The sequence below is a fragment of the Achroia grisella genome, unplaced genomic scaffold (assembly GCF_030625045.1).
Source record: "Achroia grisella isolate CSIRO2021 unplaced genomic scaffold, CSIRO_AGI_Agris_v1 utg1062, whole genome shotgun sequence".
NCBI lineage: Eukaryota > Metazoa > Arthropoda > Insecta > Lepidoptera > Pyralidae > Achroia > Achroia grisella.
In genome coordinates this window covers 2,884,194-2,900,673 of record NW_026712566.1, presented here as the reverse complement: position 1 = coordinate 2,900,673, position 16,480 = coordinate 2,884,194, and the positions used below count along the sequence as shown (strand labels likewise).

Below are 16,480 nucleotides of genomic sequence, written 5' to 3'. Positions count from 1 at the left end.
TTATGCATTGCAATTCGTTCCAAATAAGAGTATAATACAAAATGATGAAATTTTACTGTTTGCAAAGACTAATTAAAAGCACCATCGAATAATGCGTTGTAATATCCTGTTATCGATTATTCGAAAAAATCGATAAATCTATGCATTTATTTTTAATATGGCAACACTTTCTAAATAAGTATTACTGGAATAATATGGTTTTCTTGTTTAGCTGATTTATATTTACTTAAACTTTTTTTATGTTTAATTTATCATAATAATATAGTAAGTACTTATTATTTGAAAATATAAAATAAACATTTAAAATACGGCGATACAAATGAAAACAGCGCCATCTATGAAAGTATTTTGGAAACAATAAGCCCCAATTAGCAATGATTAAATTGTAAACAAATACAGGGCAACAACAAAATGAGTAAATATATGAAAATTACTTTTCAAAACGCATTATTTCATTTTAACATCTATATATGACTTTTTAAAAATAGATTAAACCTTTTTAAAAACATAGTTTTGGGTTTTAAACGATTACAAAACAATGTTGAATTCCATTCGATACCAATGACGCCATCTAAATCCGTTTTTCGAACTAAAAATGGCTACTATGCCATTGATCCCCACTGGCTATAGTGTTGTCGGGTCGGACTAGCGGGGGCATGTCGTTTGTCTGTTGGTCGGTTTTGAGAGATTTAGCTATGCGCCAGTACGCGGTGTGGCATGGCGTTATCTCTTCTAGGAGCTTGCCCCACCGGCCGTCCCGGATCTGCGCGATGCGCTCCTTAACGCTACGCTGTAAGGCTCGCAGGCGCACCCGGTTCGGTTCGGAGGGGTAGCGATCGTACGCTCTAGTGGCTGCGTTCTTATCGCTTATTAACCTCCTTACGTCATCAGGGACCTGCCAGCGACGGTCGTCCGTCGCTGGCGTCCTCCCTGGAGCAGTCCTTGACTGCCGACTGTAGGTGATTAGTAAGCGAGTCGATCGCAATGAGAGTGTCCTCGGTGGACTCTATGACGTCGGGAATACGGTTGAGTATCGGTGTGTCGGTCGATTCGAGAGATTTCTCGAGTCGTTGCCAGTCTGTTATTGTTTTGGTTGGTAGTGGCGTGTCGGGCGGAGGGCCCAGAAGGAGGGTTACCGGTCGATGGTCCGAGTTAAGCTCGGCATGGACTTCTGGGGAGCTCACCCGTAGGGTTACGTTCCTCAGCAGTGCCATGTCCAGTATGTCGGGTCGGTGGTTGACGTTATGGGGATAATGAGTAGGGCGGAGCGGGGCAATTATCTCGAATTCGAGCGAGTCGGCTAGTCTGTCTAGTTTGTGGCCGTTTGTCGTGGACACGTGGCAGTTCCAGCGGGTGTGTTTACAATTCAAATCGCCAGCCAGAATGGTGGCGCTGTTGATATCTAGGAGGGCGCGTAGGTCGCTTTCCAGCAGTAGTTTGCCGGGAGGCTGATATACGGATGCCACGGCGAGCGGTCGGTGGCCGGTCATGCCGAGAAGACAAACGGAGGCCTCCATATGAGTGAGAGGCGGTGTTTGTAGCGGTATACAATGTAGGGACCGTTTATAGTATATGAGCGTACCGCCGCCTCTACAGGCGGTGCGGTCGTTCCTAACTATGTTGTAATTGGCGATTCTAGGATCGCGGACTGAACGTTTCAGTAGGGTCTCCTGCACGAGGAGAATATCGACTTGGTGGTCAGTGAGAAAGGAGGCTATTTCCTCCTTTTGATTTTTTAATCCGAACGCGTTGAAAAACGCTATTCGAACGGACCGAGGCTTTTCTCTCTGAGCTCGAGTACCCATAATTACAGGTTAAAATTGAGGATGGCGGTAAGTACGCCGATGTGCTCGCAGACGGCTGCGAGCCTATTTTGGGGCGACTCCTTATACAGGCGGAGCTTGGAGGCCAGAAGGGCAATCTCGTTAGGGTCGATGGTGCTGGCTAAGCGAGCGACCAATGCGAAGTCCTGCGCGAGGGAGCTGCCGTTGGCCTTGGGGGCCGCGGGCAGTGTTTTGGGGACGGGTTTGTGTATGGGCATGGGCGGGGCCGATTGGGCGGGCGGGGCCGACTGGGCGGGCGGGACTTTCTGGGCGGGCGGGTTGGGTGCTACCTTGCTTACAATTGCCGGGGGTTTAATCCAGGCATTGTTAGCAGGCAGAGGGGCGGGTACGAGTGGCTCGGGTTGTGTTTGAGCCTTGGCGGGGGCACGTGCCGGAGCACGGTTGCCCTGGGTGTGGGTGGCCTTCTTTTTGGCGGGACGTGGGGCGCGTGAACAACCGCGGTAATTCGCGGTGTGACCCTCTGTGAGGCAGAGGGTGCAACTGGGGGGCGTGGGGGTGTTGGGCCTACGGCTGCAATCTGCGGTGGCGTGATCGCCTAGGCACTTGACGCACCGTGGGCGAGCGAAACAATTACGGGCAGAGTGCCCGTAGTTCTGACAACGGTGGCATTGTCCGGGGTAGGTACGCTTGCGAGGCGCCTCTACGGAGAGTGAGGATAGTTGGCAAACGCTCTTTATATCAAAGATCGATTTGCCTTCTGGGGATAGTTCTAATACAACTAGAACAAGGTCGATAGCGGCCTTGTTGCGTGAGCGCGACTGGTACATACGATGTACCTCGTGCGCTGGGTAATTCTGGGACTGAAGGTCCTCAAGGATGGAGTCTGTTGAGAGCTCCTTGGGTAAACCGCGTATTACAACGCGGAGCTTTTTCTCTTCCTCGAGAGCATAGGTGTGATAACCTATGTTTTTCTCCCGCAGGAAGGTGGTGAGACGACGATGGTCGTCAGATGATGGGACTGATACTTTGATCCCTAGAGAGGTAGCCTTAGCATGGCTGAAATTGATATGCTTGTTTTTAAGCATATTGGATACGGTGTTCCAGGCACTTTTGTCCTGGATGATGACGGGGGGCGGGGCTTTGGTCTCGGGGTGCGACTTGCGTGCACTCGGACCGGGGGCGGTTTTAGCGGTGCCGTCATGGGCACGCTTTGTTTTGGCTGGCTGGGAGCCCTGGGCCTTCTTGGCACGCTTGTTGCCAACAAGAATAAAATCGTCCTCGTCTGAGGAGACCGGGGGGGATGGGAGAGGGGACGTCGCCGTCGCGGATGGCGTCGAGCTCCATACTAGGAGCGTCAAGCTCCGCGACGGAGTCGTCCTGCTCCATGGACGGAGAGGCGGGATCGGCCTGGTCGGCTTGGGTCGGGGGAAGCGGCGGGAGCCGTTGGGAATCGTCCTCGAATTCGTCAGTGTCAGTCTGAGTCATCATTGGGGACGCGGGGGGCGAGCTGTACACTAAGTGCACAGGCTTGGCGGCTTTGAATGCTATAAAAGCATTTAAAATGCCGGGACACTTTTTTTCCAGGAACTGGAAGAACAGAGGCATATCGGCCTCTGATAAGGACATTTTTCATAGAACGGTACACAAAGAAATAGAATAACAATATAAAAATATTACACAAAGAGTAGAAATAACAATATAAAAATGAGATAAGAGTACTTAAGATAAGGACGGTCGTCGGCGGGTGCAGCCGACGGTGTCAGCGGGGGCCTCCCTGCCGGGTGAGGCAGGGGGGTGAGTGCCTATTGATATGTGACTCTAATATGTAAGATCACTAATCTTATTGAGTGAAAAATGTGTACCTAAGCGAACCTACTTGGTGGCGTCGGTGGCGGGCGGCAGGCAGCAGGCGTCGGCGGGTGTTGGTGGCAGCGGCGGCGGCTCGGATCGGCGCGTCGCGCAATAGGCGTGACGCACCTCCCTAACTCACGACAGTCCGTGCCACTGAACGTCCACACACAACACTTCACTTCACTTGAACGAAGAGAGTTCCTCCTTCAGTCCTCACAACACAACACTACACCCGCGGAAAGTCCGGTAGCACTGTGTCGGAACGGATGCCGAGAGCGCGGTCGGCCGCGGTCGGCGCGGGACACGGAGGCCCCGGGCCACGCTAGGTGCACCGAGTGCACCTAACACGCGGCGAAGTATAAGAATAAGAACGCGCGAACGTAACTGCGCTACGTGCGCGCGCGCGGTGGTTTGCTCGAGGGAGCAGAGAACAGCGAGACGGCGGCGGGACTAGCGAGCACATACGTGCGTTCGCTAGCGCGTCGGTCAGCGGAATGTGTCGCCTGTATGAGATTGACTCCCCTTATCATTTGACGAGCCCTATTAAGAAGCCGGAAACTCTTGCTTCTTATGATGCCCTGGCTAAAAGTATTGTTTACAAGTTAAAACAGATTAACAATACATAAGTGTAACACTACATACAAGCGAAAACTTTTTATGATTAAATTTTATATTTAAATATCAAATCTATTATATACTTTAATATAATATTTTATGTATAACATATCTATGTGTAATTATGAAAATATATATAGTATAATATATATCCCTACAGTGAAAACTTCTGCTAAAAACTTCCCCTGTATCAAATCGCAGCGGAAGCCTAATATTTAAAATAAATCAAAATATATACTTTAAAAACAAAACGGTGAAACAAATAAAAGGAGAAAAAGAAAAAAAAACTTATTCAGTTTGTAAAAAAATACCTTTAAGGGGGTAAGATAAAATATGATGAAAGTCATATCATTTATTCTATATCATTTATTATTAATTAATTAATAGCCTAAATATAAATTTCAAATAACTAGCTTTAAAAATTACGACACTTCCATACAATCTTTCATCTTCCCTTTTAATCCTTTATAACCCTGCTTTCGCATTAAAAAGAAGCTTATATCCTTTCTAAAAGTCTAGACTATCTGCGTACTAAATTTCATTTATATCGGTTCAGTAGTTTTGGCGTGAAAACGCGACAGACAGACAGAGTTACTTTTGTATTTATTATATTAGCAAGGATCAGGCGCTTACCTACCCATAGTGATATCATTAAAGTATTCGAACAGAATAGATCAGATCAGAATAACATTCTCTATTCATCGAGTCTAAATCTACCTCAAGAGTTTTACGCTCCAATAAGTTGTTCCGGCATAGTCATCAATTTATTCATATTTATGTAAGAATCAATACTTTATATCCGGATAATGTTTGCATGATGGCAGTCGGCAATTCTTAAAATAACTATAAGGATAATGACAGAAATAAACTTCATTGCAACTTTCTAGAAATCTTTTCCGCGAAATTGTTAAGATGCAAACACGTGTAACTAATTCTTGTGGTGACGCAGTAGGATGATTTCACCAATTCATAATGTCACCAATACTTTTCATCATCAGGATGACATAAGAGTCGGCAAGGAGAATGAAGTAGATCATAGAGATCCATATATAATAAATTCTGGATGGAGTACGTCATATACACATATACATAGAAACCTAAGTATGTAACATGAACTTTCGAAGAGTTATGAATTGCGAAGACAATAATATGAGAATACTATTGAAGACAATGGCTGTGCGGGCTGAGTCCTTTTGCATTTCCATAAAATGGAAAAGCCGAACCAAAAAAAAATAAAGTACTTTATTTTGTATGACTACGGAATATACTACGAGCAGTGGCACTCAATGAGAAAGTAGCCATTATTATTGCTAAAAGTTGCATATAGATGGCGTGTTAAGTGTATCGATGGAATTCTTCATAGTTTTGCAAACGTTTTAAAAAACAAAACTGTGTTTTCAAAATAGTTTAATCCATTTTTAAAAAAATATATATACATGTTAAAATGAAATAATGCGTTTAGAAAAGTAATTTTCATATATTTACTCATTTTGTTATTTTCCAGTACTTAATTACACTTTAATCAGTGCTAATACGGGGCTCAATGTTTTCAAAATGCTTTCATAGATGGCATTGTTGTCATTTGTATCGGCCTAATTAAATGTCTTTTTTATATTTTCCAATAATAAGCACTTAATATATTATTATTGTAAATTAAACATATAAAAAAAGTTTAAGTAAATTAAAAATAGCCGAACAAGCAAATAATACTATTTCCAATAATACTTATGTATGAAGTGTTGTCATATTAAAAATAAATACATGTATTATCGATTTTTTTTAATAATCGATAACAGGATTTTATTACAGCGCATTATTCGATGATGCTTTTAATGAGTCGTTGTGAACAGTAAATTTTCATTATTTTGTATTAAGTATAGCAGTATTCCGTTTCAAAGAACGGAATATAGTAGTACATTATTAGTGTCGTTGGTTATTTACATTTGTACTGAAAAATCGATTACATAATAATTTAAAATATCGAGTACGAATCGTAGCTGTCTTCGAATACTGGCAACTGGTAAGATTAAAATAGTTTTAAAAAAAGAGAGAAATCGACCCTAACTCGAATACCATAAAGTTTATTTTCCTTTCTCATTAATATCATAGCAGTTTGTTTTTAACTTGCGTATGACTCTGTGGTATGATGTTTAACGTGTATTGTTATTGTACGGTGCATACATTTCAAAAATTATATTTTAATGTAGGTACAAACATTTCTTTCATACATTTCATACATGTCAAAAATTATCTTTTAATGTAGGTACAAACATTTCTTTCATACATTTCATACATGTCAAAAATTATCTTTTAATGTAGGTACATACATTTCTTTCATACATTTCATACATGTCAAAAATATCTTTTAATGTAGGTACATACATTTATTTCATACATTTCATACATTTCAAAAATGAACTTTTTATGTAGGTACATACATTGTTTTCATACATCTCATACATTTCAAAAATTATATTTTAATGTACATACAATTCTTTCATACATTTCATACATTTCAAAAATGAACTTTTTATGTAGGTACATACATTTCTTTCATACATCTCATACATTTCAAAAATTATATTTTAATGTAGGTACATACATTACTTTCATACATTTCAAAAATTATATTTTAATGTAGGTACATACATTTCTTTCATACATTTCATACATGTCAAAAATTATCTTTTAATGTAGGTACATACATTTCTTTCATACATTTCATACATGTCAAAAATTATCTTTTAATGTAGGTACATACATTTCTTTCATACATTTCATACATTTCAAAAATGAACTTTTTATGTAGGTACATACATTGTTTTCATACATCTCATACATTTCAAAAATTATATTTTAATGTAGGTACATACATTTCTTTCATACATTTCATACATTTCAAAAATGAACTTTTTATGTAGGTACATACATTTCTTTCATACATGTCAAAAATTATCTTTTAATGTAGGTCCTTACATTTCATACATTTCAAAAATTTCATACAATACATTTCTTTCATACATTTCAAAAATTATCTTTTAATGTAGGTGCATACATTTCACACATTTCAAAAATTTCATACAATACGTTTCTTTCATACATTTCAAAAAGTATTTTTTAATGTAGGTACATAACACCCCATGTCAGACCCCTTATATTTGGAAGAAACTTAAAAATAATGCCAAAAATATTAGATGAATATATTTTTAATACGAATACTGTTTTATTTTTGTTCATCAACTTTATCCCTCACTAACAATACTAGTAGTAGTACATAACCTGGTTTATACCGCTAAAGATATTGAAAGATATACGAGTAATTCAGAATGTTATCAAGTTCAAAATAAGCACACATTACTTGCTTAGATAACAGAGTAATATTACTAGTAATAAAAACATTTGTAATACCCATATGTATACTACGTATGTATAGTAAGTACTTACGCTGCGGCGCCGTGAGACTCGTCTAAGTACTTCATCTACTCATCTACGCGCGGTAACCGCGCCGACCGACCAATAGGATAGCGCCTCTCGTGTTTCCAGAAAGTTTGCGACTAACGGACGATATAGTAGTAAGGCAATGAGTGTCCCAGTGATATCATTATAATATTTTCTCGTTAAATTTTATTGTAATATACACAATTTCGCACTAAATAACGTGTTACCCCGTTACACATTTCTAATAATGAAAAACCTAGACCGACCCTGTTCACTTAATCTTACAAGATCTGACTTTAAAAATTACGATATCCTCATATAGCCTTTCATTTCCCCTTTCAATACTTTTTCGCATTAAAAAGTAGCCTTTCTCAGGGTCTACATTATCTGTCTACCAAATTTCAATTAAATCAGTTCAGTAGTTTTGGCGTGAAAGCGAGACAAACAGACAGACTGAGTTACTTTAGCATTTATAATATTTGTAAGAATATCGCTATTAAAAATAGGGGTTGGTGAAAGACGGGTGAAAATTTAGGCGTGTATGTATTTTCAATGTAACATTATAAATAAGTAAAAAATTGTCCATAATACAAAAAAATATTTTTTCGGGGTAGGCCACCCCTATGACTTAGGGGTATAAAAAATAGATAACAACCCTACCTCAGACCTGGGAAGTATACATATCAAATTTCATCAAAATGTGGGAGAAATATGGCAACTAACACTGTGATACAAAATTTATATATAAGATATAGCGGAATTCTCATTAGGTAAAAGAGGGGTACATCGTAGAATACATGAGGTATATACCAGTAAATTAATTGTAGCTAAAATCAGTCTCATACATATAACGATTGAAATAAAAAATCGTATAGCCCGATTTTGATACGTACGAGTATAAACGTATCAAAATCTGGCTATACGTATAGCGCAGACGCGTTACAACATATCAAAAAAAATAGGCATGGAATGTAAAATAAACCATAACACAATAGGTATATACATTGGCACATAAGCCATATCTGCAGAGTGTCGGCTAACGATATTATACCTACACATTTACATTGAATCTTGAATCGTCCCTAATGAGGTACACGATACAGTTACCTACATATCTATTATATACATATCTTTCCAAAACAGATGTCATGTAGACTGAATTCACTGCCATCTATTTTCATGCTTTGTTACTAAGCACCCACTAGTAATCCGAACTGCTTCAGATCTAGCGACATCTAGCGGCTACGGTGGCGAAATAAAATAGCCCGAAGAATAGCCCGAGTTAGGAAGGAACCATTTTCTTGTATGGGATGGGGTATCTGTATGTAATATTATGTTATCTGTGCTACGAGTATTTAGATTTTACTTTATATGTTTTATGATATACTAGCGCGACTTCGTCCGCGTAGAATATAACATTATTTTTCTAAAATAATAATAGCCTAAGTTACATCAGCCACCTGCCAAAAAAAGTTCCGTCACAATCGGTCCAGCCATTTCAGAGATTAGCCGGAACAAACAAACAGACAGACAGACAAAAATTGTTAAAAATGTTATTTTGGTGTATGTACCGTATTTATATTCATATGCATGTAGTAAAAAACGGTTATTTCAATATTACAAACAGACAAACAGACACTCGTACTGATATAATTGTATTTCTTATTTAACTGGCGTATGGAAAAATGACAACTGCCGCCTTGAAGAACGAAACAAGCACCGCAGACAATACAACAAGATAATTTGTGTATTATTCTTTATTTTTATTATTTAGTACTTTTACGGCCCTGGAAGCTAATTTGTATACCCCACGTGTTGCTATACCTGTGAAAAACGCTGTATACATAACATGAAATTTACTTTATTGTGCTGCTTTAAAAATCAAAGTTTGAAATAAGAACTATTTTAAATTTTGTTTTTTAAATTACATAATGCACAGGACAAAAACTTGTAAGACACCCCGCGGAATGAAAGTAACAAGGAAACCGAACACTTTCGCTTGACTCCTTGCAGATTATGAGTCGTGGTACAATGTGGCAGATCAGTGACCCGCGTGATTCATACACCACACCACTTTCTTATTTGGGTTATTCCACTGTTCACAGGGTTGTCACAGCGCTAAAATGTGACGGACTCTGTGGTCTAGCGGTTTAGCACCGCCTTACTTCAAATATTCGCGGGTTCCATTCTTTGCACGGTACAAACGCTTGCATTTATGAATATGATTGTTTATATCGGTTTAGGTGTTTTGTATGTAAATTATATATGTATGTTTGCATAAAAAATGTATTTAAACCAGTAGTTTAGTATCTGTAACACAAGCTCTACTTAGTTTGAGACTAGTTGGCGCTGTGTGAGCTGTCCTGAGATATTATTGTTATCACAGATAACATAATATTACAATAATTATTTATAACTCACTAGTAGGGATGATCGATATTATAAAAACTTCGATCTATAAGTATTGAAATAGCATAAACATCGACACAATAACAACACTTTTTTGACTGTCGTATCCTATCTGATATTATGTTTTTTATTGTCGATGTTTAAGACATTTTTGGCCTAAACATCGATATTTATCGATTATACCTTCTCAGTTCTCACTAGCATCGAGCCTTAACTTCGCCGAATAACTTGATAAGTCCGAGTTCCTCTAACTATATGCATATCTAATATATAACTCAAAGGTAACTGACTGACATAGTGATCTATCAACGCACAGCCGCAAACCACTGGACGGATCGGGCTGAAATTTGGCATCCGCTAAGAAAGGATTTTTATTAACTCTCCCTTGGGGGTCCAAGGGGATAAAATAGGGGTTGAAAGTTTTTATGAAACTTTGTCAATTTTAAACCGATCGGGCTGAGACTTTGCATCATCATGCATGCATAAAGCTATTATGACGTAGGCATCCTCTAAGAAAGGATTTTGATAAATTCCACCCCTAAGGAGATAAATTAACGCGAGCGAAGCTTCGGGCAAAAGCTAGTAGTAGTAGTAGTAGTATTATATACATGTAGACCTTCTTTAACAAATTCTCGAAATAAATGTACCTACTAGTGGTCGACCACTAGTCGAAATTAAACCATAATTAATTTTCATTATAAGTTTGAACATTATTAACGTTCTATTGTCAAGGACTATAGATAAATAATATTAAAGAGAAACAATATTAATCTATTCACAATATGACCACAGACTTGTAAAAATAAACAAAAGTGCGTGAGTGTAAATTCGTGTGTGTGTCAAATACATGGAAGTATGTGCAATGTTTTTTTATATTCATTTAATGTGTTTTATATGCATTATACTTAAAGAAAATATATTATACATATATTATACATGCTTCACTCCTTCTTTTTATAAACTCATTTCATACGCCTCAGTCTGCGCAAATTTCTAATTTCTTTGTACCCCACAAAGTTTTTACTTCATGTAGGTATTAATATATAAATACCGTGTTAAAATTCCATTGCGTGGTTTGAAGAAGAACCAGCTATAATTTATACTATTTATAGATAATACCTACTATAACACTAAATAAAATTGCGTGCTACGTCTATAGTAATTACAAATGTGAAAGTACCTACGCAATGTTTAGGTATATTACTCAATCAGTCGTAACAATATTTACACTGTGAATAGATTTGAATATATTTATAGCATTATTAGTATTAGGTAAATATAATTTTGAATTTCGTAGCTGCAATAACGGGTGCACCAGATGGGTGTTGCAGGTTGCACTTACCATCGGGTGAACTACAAGTTTGTTTGTCTCCTATACTATAATATAAAGAAAATAGTCTTCCCGTAATAGTGGAAATATTTTTATTGTTCCATTTATATGATTTAAGTATGACAATAAAATTAAAGATTCTAAATAGTTAACCCTGAATCAATTAATGTGACAGCTAAGAGCCATCTTGATCACGTCAGTTTTCATACAAAAAACCTCATCATATTCAGTTTATTCGTGGGGGGAAAGCTATCGTATTAGATTAATAGTAATGTGGACTGATGATCTTATTGCTATGTACTATGTCAGGATAACCTCCACGCGGTTCCCCCTGGAAACCATCATGTTAAATTCTTGGTGAATTTGTCACGATGGGCTAACTGACCTGACCTCATGCTCATTATCATCCTCCACTGGTGCCCCACGAGCGAAAACCGTTAGCGCTGGCTGGTGCACTATTCCATTGTCATCCATAAAAAATACGTTTTTTAACATGGGAAAACTCTTGGAGACTCTCCGGCCCCAAGGAGGTAACGGGTACTGCCAAACTCTTACCGACTAAAAACGCCAATGTATTTCTTCTCTTCAGCTTTTACGAGATTTACTTATAAATGTGGATGGTTATAAGGGCAGAGGAAGGCCGAAAAAGCGATGGATGGATTGTGAGAAAGATCATATAGCAAGAAAGGGAGTAAATAACGAGATGACTGCGAACAGCGACGAATGGAAGAGGAAAACATTACGCCGACCACAAATAAATGGGATAAGGAAGAAGCAGTTGATGACCAGGGTTACAGGAATGCGCGAGCAGTCTTCCACAACCCGTAGTACCAGGAGGAAGGGGATTGTTAATGATGCTAATGATCACATTGCTAGCAGTGTACAATGTCAGGTTGAGCTTCAAGCATTTCTCCCTGGAAACCATCGTGATAAATTCCCTGTGAATTTGTAACAATGGTCTAACTAACCTGACTTCATGTTCATATTATCATCCTCCACTGGTGCCCCGCCAGCGTAAACCGTGGCGCAGGCGGGTGCACCATTCCATTAACATCCACTATAAAAAAACACGTAATGCCAACCCTAGCACCTGAAGTATCTCGGTGTTGTGTGTGCGATAATCGCTATAGGCCTTTGATAACTCTAGTCCCCAGTTCCCACACAATTTTGTTTTTGTATTCACACAAAACTGATTGACAACTTTCTAGTTCAGTAAATGATATTCCATTAGGTTTTCTCATGTTCTGTCTCGTTCTTTCACCATCAAGTTGGTTCAAATATATCTTTATTCATGTAGGTCTATAACAGACTCTTATGATATGACAAATCTACCGTCAGTTCGGAATGATTTCGAGATGTCAACTGACAAGAAACTCAGCTCGTATTCTTTTCTAATAAATGTTGTACATGTTTTAATCTGTATTAAGATTCATTTTTAAATTCAAATTTGGGACAATAGAGTGACCACCAGCATATGTTATTGCAAAAGCAAATAGTCTAATCAGTGTTCGTAACCCAAATAGACCAATCCCCACAAGCAGCACCCGGTCTCGAGTATGACGGATTAATAATAATAATAATAATAGTGTGGAGAAAACCAGCTAAAGCTGAGAAAAAATAAATAAATAATAATAATAATTTTCGGACTGTCGTACAGTCCGAAAATTTCTCGAAATCGATGAAAATGATATAACACAGTCACACCAGGCACACAATAAATACATACACACTCACGCATACATACACGCGCACACACATACACACACTGCACTTACTTGGTTTCGGCCCGTAAGTGTGGAGAAAACCAGCAAAAGCTGAGTAAAAAACAAAAAAAAAAATAATAATAATAAATCCATTTATTGCCAACATCAGCACAGTTGCCAGTTACACAGTTACACATTTATACATATTTAACATGATTGGCAATAGGTACAAACTCAGCTATTGCTGGACTGATGGGCGTCCAGCGCTGGTTTTCAGTTTGTACCTACGCAGGCGTACCTAATCACACGTGCTAGATAACAATACCACAACATAATAAAATAAAAATTTAACAAATTAATACATAAATAATAATAATATCCATACGGATTCACACGTGACATGCATGCAATGCATGTGTATCTACACAAAAAAAAATCACATTTTATGTCGAGATTTGTCGCCGCTATCCAAGGGCTGTCTCTGTCTATCTAATATAATTTTCCTTAAAGAGATTTTAAATTTTAGCGGTATTATTGACATTAATCCTTACATACATACATATCTTCATGACCATAAATCGAGATAGGGTAGATAGACCATTGTTAATTCACGTTCCATATTAACGTTAAGTATAGATTGAATCAAACAATACAAATTGAAAGTTCTTTTATGATGTCATCGAACAACTTTGGGGTCTATAAATCAGAGTGGTACTACTCGATATAAATGTTTTTAATTTTATACTTTTAAATTGTATTGATACCAACGACTTCAAGTGTTTTTTTATTTTAAAAGATAATGTATTCACATTTTTAATTATAACTTGTTTAACCGTTTATTTGTAAAATGGTAACAAACATACTTACATATTTATAATATGTTAATTATGGTAAGAATTAATTGATCTTTACAAAAATAAAACAAAATGTCAATATTAAATTTTATTTTAATAAAAGTCACAAATAAATAAAAAAAGGCATAAAATAAAATAATGACTTACCTGTAGAAATTACGTACGTACTGATATACTCATAGTTTGTTTGTATCCGACTGCAAAAAAGAAGGAGTGTTATAATTTTGTTAATATGAAATAGATATATCACTTTTATATATACCACGACGGTGGAAATCAAGCATACGGCCCATCTGATGGTAAATGGTTCCCATAGCCTATAAACGCCTGAAACACCACCAGTTTTTAACTGTTCCTTCACTTCCTCTTTCCAGTTGTGTTTTAACAATTTTTAATCATAACCCATTTCACCAACAATACCTGTGAATGAAAAGTACATTAATTCCTACTGACATTTTAAACAAGTCGCTACCCGCGATTTCTTCTGCACAAACTCTCACCCTATTCCGGAATAGTTTGAGATATAAGATAGCCTATGACTGTCCTCATAATAATATATATCTTCATAGCAAATTTAAATACAATCCCTTTGACGAGTCGACGATAGACGACTTTAGTTAATTTTAAACATTCGTGTTTAATATACATTATTTAAATTATTAACCGAGTCTTAAAAGTCGAGAGAGGTAAATACCTTTATTTGCCATAAAATTATTCGTGTTAAGACCCGGTTAATAATTTTAAATATACGACTTTATTTTAGGAAGATTAATTACTGATCACGGCCTCGGTGGTCTAGCGGTCTAGCACACCGCTTTACATCCGATGGTCGCGGGTTCGATTCTTCGCACAACACAAACATTTGTATTCATGAGTATGATTATTTGTATCGGTCAGGATGCTTTCTATGCATATTATGTATGTATTTACAAACAAAAAGTATGCAAGTAATTATTATCAGTTGTCTAGTACCCATAACACAAGCTCTGCTTACCGTGGGACTAGATGGCGCTGTGTTAATTGTCCAGAGCTATTTACTTATTTCTTATTTATTATAATATTACTAGCTACCTGCCTCGGATTCACATGGATGTACATATATTATACATATAAATCTTTCTCTTGAATCACTCTATCTACTGCTAAAAACTGCATTAAAATCCGTTGCCTAGTTTATAAGATTCTTCGACGACTTCATTTTATACTATGTAAAATGTTGTGGTTACAATCATGATATTTATTGTAAAGGTTGAGACTCAGATTACATGTACTCTTGTACTCTTGTACTTATACACTATTAATTTAATCTTGAGAGAAAATGATTGAATAATGTACTTTTAAAACTTGATGACCCTTGGGAAGGGACAAGGAATCGACCGGAAGGTCTTACTTTTTCTTCTCAAACTTACCTCTCCTACACCTTACCCTTTATGTCTGGAAGAACAATGTACCTGTAAAAAAAGAAATAAATATTATTATTGATTACTAAAAATTACAATTGTAATAACGTTCCGTATATTATAGCGTTTAAATGTCGTGAAATTGGGGGAAGGCGATGTTTGCGATCGAAAATAGCCATTTAATATATTTAAAAATAAAATTATAAAATTCAAATTTGGAACGTCATGCATGGAACATCGATGTTCTTTTGTTTAACTTTTGCATTTCATCTAGAACATCCCGTGGCGTCATTATTAAAATCAATGTACAATATATTCTAAATATTTTTTTATTTCAATTAAAAGAAATTAAACATTGCTATATTCCTACAGCAAACAGGCGATTTTTAGCAACGTGTAATCGATTGCTAGCATTGTACCATGTTAGGTCCACGCGGTCCCCCTGGAACTGGAACTGGAAACCATCGCGAAAAATTCCTCCTGACGCTCATCTTATCATCCTCAACTGGTGCCCCGCCAGCGTCAACCGTTAGCGCCGGTGGTAGCACCGTTCCATTATCATCAATTTTAAAAATGTGAAGGAATGTAAGTTACAGGTGGTTACATTCAGAAATCTTTATCTTTATTATCTTTTCTTTGCATGTAATAAAGTCCTAAATTATAGGCAGAACTGCCCATTGGTGTGTTAAGGTTTCGTATAAAAAATGGCTGGTCTAATAATAAAAAAATTACACAGAAAATATTTTCGAATGTGTATCAAAATATAGGCTAGATCAATATCCAAAAATACTACCCAAATTTAAGGGTAATAACAATACTTTCCATATTATTTTACAAATCAAATTGTTAATGAATTTAGTAATGAAAAAAATTTATTATTTTATATAAATAAATTAATTGTTACTGTCATTTCATTATCGTCCATATACAACGTATATCAATATTAAATGCAGACGAAGTCGCAGTTACCACTAGTATATTAATAAATCCGACTGTAAATGTAGTTACCGTAAGTAGGTAATTCTATCACTTAGTCGCAACGATATCTATAACGATAATCTCAAACATAACCCATGGGTTAAGTTGTCAATGTCCT

The 16,480-nt window shown here is 37.2% G+C and overlaps 1 protein-coding gene across 1 annotated transcript in view; it reads right to left on the bottom strand.

The window, feature by feature from the left end:
- Positions 1–15,268: 15,268 nt before the first annotated feature.
- The window catches only part of LOC131853716 (putative uncharacterized protein DDB_G0282133), a 38,818-nt gene continuing 37,606 nt past the window's right edge, over positions 15,269–16,480 (bottom strand). The window contains exon 8 of the mRNA XM_059204915.1: positions 15,269–15,435. The gene's annotated coding sequence lies outside the window, so the exon portion shown is untranslated. The remainder of the gene's footprint in view (positions 15,436–16,480) is intronic.